General features: G+C 41.6%; 1 long non-coding RNA gene across 4 annotated transcripts; it reads right to left on the bottom strand.

Moving 5' to 3' along the window:
* Nucleotides 1–6: 6 nt before the first annotated feature.
* Nucleotides 7–7,022, bottom strand: LOC103357899 (uncharacterized). 4 transcript variants are annotated; one of them, XR_520228.1, is made up of 6 exons: nt 6,645–7,022; nt 4,713–4,781; nt 2,059–2,227; nt 1,798–1,927; nt 1,624–1,693; nt 7–529 (listed from the first exon to the last, which is right to left on the bottom strand). It is a non-coding gene; the product is annotated as an uncharacterized LOC103357899 (long non-coding RNA). The 4 variants fall into 4 exon arrangements; XR_520227.1 differs by having other exon boundaries at nt 1,624–1,675; XR_520229.1 differs by having other exon boundaries at nt 1,624–1,675; nt 6,649–7,022.
* Between the last annotated feature and the right edge of the window lie 389 nt (nt 7,023–7,411).

The following is a 7,411-nucleotide window of genomic DNA, read 5'->3' as shown; positions in this document are numbered from 1 at the left end:
AATGGTGTATCTCAGTACAAAGTAGGCGTCTACTGATATGTTGTTTTATGAAAACAGATATTGAAAAAGATTATTAGTAATCAAGATAACTGATAATCGATATTAGGAAACAATATTTATTTGCAGCAAAAATGCAAATCTTACTGTCAAACTTTAGAAAACACAAACTCTAACACAAACCTTTACTGACATGTCTTTGTGTAGTTTTGTTCTACATACGTTTCGTTAATCGACCAGGCCAATAACCAGTCCATCACTCATTCAAAGACAGTTATCGATGTCCTACTGAAGAACATGGTACCAAAATGAGAAGGTGGAGGATCCAAACAATCTTATTCTGTAGGCAGATAAACTACATCCTGTCTGCAGCACAGGTAGAACACCTGGCTGAATCTGTGGCTGTTACAGAAGTTTAAAAATCATCAAACCCACCAGGACTGTCAGGAGGAGGCTGAGTGCTGAAACCAACTATTCAACACACCAAAGACTGGAACAGCTCCAAGCAGAGCTACGATTCAACATCTGTGACCTGTTGACACAGTCTCACATTGTAATGCTCTGCAGGTCTGACCAATAAACTGCACTTTGCTTTTGACGTGTTCATACATATTTGATGACGTGCACATTCTGTTCACACCAACAGATCATGTTCTAATCACGTTTACTTTTCTGTTTAATCAGGGCTCCAGACTGAGACCGACAGACTTAAAGCTGCAAGCAGCGATGGACGGGTCCTCGACGCACGCCTGTCGGGGCGGCGTGTGCGTCCGGGCGTGGCGGGAACGTGCGCTGGCCGGGACTCTGATCAAACGTGTTAAGTTTCAGGCAGATCGGAGCACATTCAGGCAGGTTAGACGGCGCCTCCTGTTTTGTGTTTCACTCAACATAAAACAGGAGTGAAGACACTGGACTCCATGTCGACACATTTTTCTTACAGCAGTGCTCGTATGAGTCCCAGTGTAACTTTCTATCACCAAGCCCTGTTGCATGTGCTGGACAAATTTCAGGTGTGTACGAGTTACCCCCTCGGAGGAGACAGACTTTGAAAATGAGCAAAAGTCTTGGCGTTTATTCAAAATGGTGGACTTCCTGTTGGGTTTAGGGTCTGAAGTCCCAAGTCCACCAAAACATCAAAATTCTCCCCAGTTCGGATGTGCGTGCAAACTGTGGTGAGTTTTTGAGCATGTTTAGGCTCTCTAAAACACACAAGTGTCTGAGCACACCGCAGCCACCAAGCAGCATCTAGCGCAGCTGCAATGTGAGGCGTTCAGGGAACATCGGTAAATGTGGTGTCTATGGTTAAGGAAATGTTCAGCTAGTGAGGTGTTTCTCACTGACCATGTTGGGAGCACCAGCTCGACGAGGGGAAAAGTTAGTCTGGAGCCCTGTTACTTCCTTTGTCAATACTGTGAAACTGGAAAAAACTGCAATGCTTTTGTTATGGAATGTTTTCTATTCACAGATTCAGAGTTTCATTGTCAAACTAAAATGTTTGAAGTCCAGACAAAACTACATTTACACTCTGAACAAAGAAGACAGCAAAACAAGGTTAGCACATTTGCACAAACACCAGCATACACAGATACATGCAGACAGCCCAGAACATCAGAGAGAAACACTCACACATCGGCCTCAACGTCTCCACTGATGACAAACTCCATCAGCTGCTCAGCACCTTTGGAAAGAGATTTACCTCATCAGAATAAAATCATTAAAAAAAAACTGCAGGACAACAGTCATATAGTGAGAATAACTTTGATCTCTTATTGATTATAAATAGCTGCTAGTCTTACACACCATCACACCTGCTCCTCTCTGCACTGGGACCAGGAGGCCACATGAGCCGAGGGCGATTCTCTTCATTTTCTGTGGGACCAGACTAAACTGCCTCTCAAAGAATTGTGGGATAGCAGGTGACCGAGGACAACTGCAAAATACCGAAAAAGGGTCACAAGTAAAAGGTTTTTTTTGTTTGTTTTTATCAACTTTATGCAAATGAAGTCATTTGCTAAAACACAAACACAGAAAGCTGTTGAAAGAAGGTTTGTCTGTGCTCACCTGAATGTACCTGCAGGACTTATGACAACACAACAGGATTGTGGAGCCCGTCACGGTCGAGGAGGCAACTTACACGACTGATGGGGAAACTTGAAACCTCCAGTAGATGCACAGTGAGAATGGACTTTTCAGGAAAGTAGAACAGATCCTCTGTCCAGCAGCGAAACTTCTGAAATGAAAAATATTGACATATTTTAACATTTTTCATTTTTCATTTCAGCACGAGGTGATAAAATACCGACAACTTTGAACAAAGCAGCTTCACTTGTTTATGGAAAAACATACAAACACAAATTATTATGGAATCCTAATATTTAAATGTGACTTTAAGCATGTTGGGAGGTGACCTTTAGGCTTTCTGAGCACTAGTCAGTCATCTGCAGGCCCTGATTTTCTCCTTCTCTTACTGTCTTGGGGAAGCGTTAAATTCAAATCAAGGCTGAAAATCATTTTCACCTTCTCTGAGTTATTAAAACACACACACACACTCTCCCTTGTGATTTACAGTTAATATTGTCCTTAAAAGACACTGTAACTGAATATCAATCAACCTACGGCAGTTTTTTTTAGCTAAAAGCAAATACGGCACTATTTATTGTATTAGGTGTCTGAGATCAACCTAACTAAACACGATTTGAAGCAGAATCAGAGCACGTATGAACTATATTTACATGACGTTCTGGTTTTTCATGCAGCCGTAAGTAAGGAAAGAACAAATAACGATCTAGTGTTGTTTGTACGCAGGTATTTATTTCTCTGAGAGGAAGAACTGGACACTTCTAAAATCAGCCCACAAACAAAATCTATTTGGTACAAAGAAGACTGAACAGAAATAGGAAATGTCATATTTGACTAAATTCTATCCATTCTTTTTCATATTGTGGAGAACGTATCTGTTATTCCAGCACACTTCATCTCAACAACACAATGGAACAAGAGCATGAAACAACAGAGCACGACTGTGTGGGAAGTGATAACGGGACGAAGGAGAGTGGGTTCATTAACCAGAAATCACATGTCAGGAAGCAGCGTGTCTCCCTTTTGAAACACGTCATGCAACACGTTTACTGCACACAGAGTTCATGAAGCTGTCAGTGCTGCTTGTGTAATGATGCCGTCCTCTTCCTGAAGGACGAAACAAAGTCGGCAGACATTTTAGGGGACAGGATCCTGTTGCTGGACATGCAGAGCTGTCACAAATCATTTCTTAGATGACAAATGGTGGCTCTGTGGACATTCAAGTGCCTGGCTATGATTGTAACTGACATGGGGGCATCAAACCTGCCAACGACCTGTTCTCATCGTTCTCTTGTCATTTAAATAAAGCTGCATTTTAAGGCTTATTATTCAAACTGCTCACAGCATCCTGTCGTCGTCCTTCAAAGCCACACCTAAGCAGGCTTCATGGTTGACAACTTGTCACCAGTTAAACATTTCAAAACCTTTTGTGTCCAATTGACTAAATTCAATTCTTCTCCGACCATCACAGTAGAAAATGAGACTTTTAACTTTATCTCAAAGTCACTACAAAGGAACATTTGCATGTATATTTTTGTTCACGATAAATTATTAGACAAAGAAGGCCGCTTGTTGACGAATCACAACAATATTTGCAAAGTTTCCTGCGCTAGCAACAAGCTAATATTTGTCTACTTTTTAGCATCAACTAGCTAGTTACCTTTTTTTTTTTTTTACTTTCCTTGGAGGTATTTTTGTTACTTCTAAGATATTTTCAGAATAATGTACACACTGAACAGCTACAGACAATAAACCAAAGAGACAACAAAACAGAAACAGAACAAAACAGATGCTTGTCAGTGTTGTGTTGTGTTGTGTTGTGTGTCAGTCTGAGCTTCAGTGTCACAGATCCAGAGCAGAACTTGAAGCTTAACTCAGGTCTGTTCACTGAAACACACACAGCAGCCTCCCACCACAACAACACGCAGCACAACATTAGTCTGGTTTGATAGAATCATCAGAACAAACTGAGGCCACGCTGTCAGAACTCCTCAGTGAGAAAACACCACAAACACGTCCAGTCCTCCACGTCCTAGACTGTCATGTCACACAATCTGAACCGCTTTCATTTCACTTCTTAGAAAACACAATAAATAACACGTCACAATTCACAAACTGGCTTCTCGTTCCTACTCAACCAAAACACTGCATATCTTCACCTCACAGTTTATTCATATGAAGGTCAGATCGTGGCAAACCTGAGTTAAGCTTCAAGTTCTGCTCTGGATCTCTGACACTGAAGCTCAGACTGACACACAACACAACACAACACAACACAGCGTGCTTCTATGTTGTGGGTTTTGTTGGTCAGACAATGATTTGTGTGTCGTTATTAAACAGGCAGTGTGTGTCTGTGTTAAACTGAGACTATCAGCAGTTGCTCTGGGCGTGTTTCCTGAATAACCACCAGGTGTTGAACACCTGACAGAACGGAAAAGATCCATGGGAATGAGAGGGGATCCTAATCGAGCTGATCGGTGGCACAATGCGTAGAACGCTGAACTGGTATTTTTACATCTGGACTACATGGTTCTGAATCCTCTCACCGGATTTTTTATTTTGGTCAGCACGGTTGGTTTTGCTGTCTGTAGATGACATTGACATGGATATAGACTTTATTAACGTGTGATGTTTACTTTGTCGGCGAGGTCTTCTTCATGTAGGATCTTTATCTTCACACACACGCAGGTCTGGTCGGGACCAATCTGCAAACAGAACATCTGGAGGGTAAATACAGCAAACATCGCCTGTGAACTTTTTCTTTTTTCTTTTAATTGTTATTCGAGGCATACAGAAATGCAAAGGCAGGACAGAGTCAAATTAACCATCACAGTAGGTGACAATGTTCATGACAACAATTGTAACGGCTTTGATAGGATCAGTTTGATTATTCCAGAGATCACGATCATCAGCGTTCTGAAAATAATCAGCACCAACAGTCGCACCACAGAGAGACACTTAATGCAATCTTTATCCCGCCTTCATAAGGATATGTGTGTTTGTGCATCCATAAACCTGGAAGTAAGTTACCCAGTTTAGTCAATGACCTGGTTATCAGAGATAATTCCTCATTTATGCATGAGGTCCAATGTTTTAACAGCGTTTTTATCACAAACCAAAGATATGCACATGAAGTAATTATGAGATTCTTTCATCAATACAGAAAAGTGGGTCTATTGTTGCTGCACTTGGCTTTATGAATATGATGTTTTCCCAGCAGTATGTACAGGTCGACTGTATGCTCTGTTTTCCTGTCTTTGTGGCTGTAATAAGTTATAATGTCTGAGAGCTACACAACAACTGAAATACGTATTTTGAAATGAAAAATGTTTCCAACTGGTTCCAGATTACTTTTGAGTATATGCAATCAAAAAGAGATGCTTAAGAGTCTCTTCCTCCACTTTACAAAAAGTACATTTAGGATTAGTTTCTATAAATTTGGAGATAAAAAGGTTTGTTGGGTAAATCATATGGACAATTCCCCAATGCAATTCTTTAATTTTGTTATTTATGCAGTACTTAAAAGGGGATAACCATGTAGCTCGCCAATTAATATTTGAGAATTGGGCATTCCAGTACGTCTTACAGCTGGGAACAGTTTTGTTTAAGCTTTGTGAACAATTTCTAATGTGTTTATTGGAGCGTTTCCTACTGCTTATATTTATACCGTCAGTCAGTAGTTGGGCTGTATTTGCTAAAGTTGCCGTTTTCCTGTACGTCTTCATTAATTCTTTGATACCACTCGGTATACACTTGAAAACAAAGTGAAATTCTTTTGGGGTGACAGGAAATTCATGAGTTAACATAAATGCATCATAATATCTCGCAAAAGTATAATTTTGCTGTCAGCCCACTTTCTTACAAAGATTGATTTATTGCGATTTGTAATATTTGGATTATTCCATAAGACAGACTTGTGTGGTGACAAGTTGTGACTGGTTTCTGTCTCGCCGTCGGACTGACGTCACATCCTGTCACAAGTTAATCTGGTGGAGACCGTCACTCCACCGCGGCTCACAGGTGTTTCCACTCAACTGGCTGAAAGCTCCCTTCAAACGGTGTATTTTACTTGTAGGCTGAACAGCCTCGACTCACAACAGAGCAAGAACGAAAAGTGGAACCAGTGTTAAAGCTGACAGCAAAAACAGTCTGCAAAAGTTTAACGTTTGTGTTTTTTTGAACAGGCGTCGGCACAGTCACCTATGATCTACATCGCCGCTGTAACAGCTGCCTCGCTGACTGAATGTCACCAGTTAATCTGATCACCAGTTCATCTGAAACAAGCTGCCTGATAAAAAGTAATACATGTAAAAGTGAAAAAATTTAATCCATCATCAATAATAATAAAAACAACTTACAGCTAGGCTCACAAAGTACAATGTTTTGTTAGTTTAAACTTGTTTAAAGCAGACTCAGAGAAAGCAAAACGCGTCAAACAGAAAAATAAAAGTCAGCTCCGACTGGACGTTAGCTCCGCCTGTTAGCCACTTTGCTAACACGTCACAAAGTTAGCTAACTTGTGACTCGTGAAAATAGCTCAAAAACCTACAGACGCAGAAGTTACTCACTCACTGCTGGGTTAGTCTTCAGCAGGTGAAGAGAACCGTCCTTCACTGCTGCCACACCGTCTGAATTTAACACGAAATCCGTGACTTTTCCCGTTAAACCACCTGGACGTTAGCACCGTCAGACTGAAGCTCATGTGTAGAAGCGAGCTGAAGGTGCGGCTTCTTCCTCCGCCGTAGAAAAGTGAAGTATTGTACCGTTTAAAACCCGTTTTCACCTCTTCTTCCCGGGTCTTACCGGTGTGTGGCTGCGTCCACTGCCTCCACAGGTCACACACAGTTTCTTCAGTGGGTTTCTTCCACAGACACGCTGGGCTTCGTCCGTGTGTGTTTCCACGCAGCGAGTCGAGCTGTTTCCTGCTCTGTTAGTTTCACTTTGCTGCGGAGCTCTGAATGCTTGTAGGACTCCGTGATATCCAGCAGATGCCGCCGTTGGGACAGAAGACACCAGCTGAGAGACACACTGTCTGTTCCCCACGTCTACATGGAGCGTGCATCGATACCACGATCAATAATCAGGAGGTGACTTCTGCAGAAACCAGTCTGTGTGAGAATCTGCGTCACTTCTGAGCTCCTCTTGTTGGAACATGTCTGTGCTGCACACCCCGACACGAACGAGCTCACACACATCTTCACTCATCCTATTTAACACCGTCTCACATTTTGCTTGAATTATCTGAACGTGTTTCTTTCAGGAAACCTTAAAATATTCAAGTGTTTGCTCCAAATCTTCATTACATTTAGTCTGAAATCAAACTGCCTTGTATTGG

Source organism: Stegastes partitus, unplaced genomic scaffold (assembly GCF_000690725.1).
Source record: "Stegastes partitus isolate 25-593 unplaced genomic scaffold, Stegastes_partitus-1.0.2 Scaffold280, whole genome shotgun sequence".
Taxonomy (NCBI): Eukaryota; Metazoa; Chordata; class Actinopteri; family Pomacentridae; genus Stegastes; species Stegastes partitus.
This window is presented reverse-complemented; position numbering and strand designations above follow the sequence as displayed.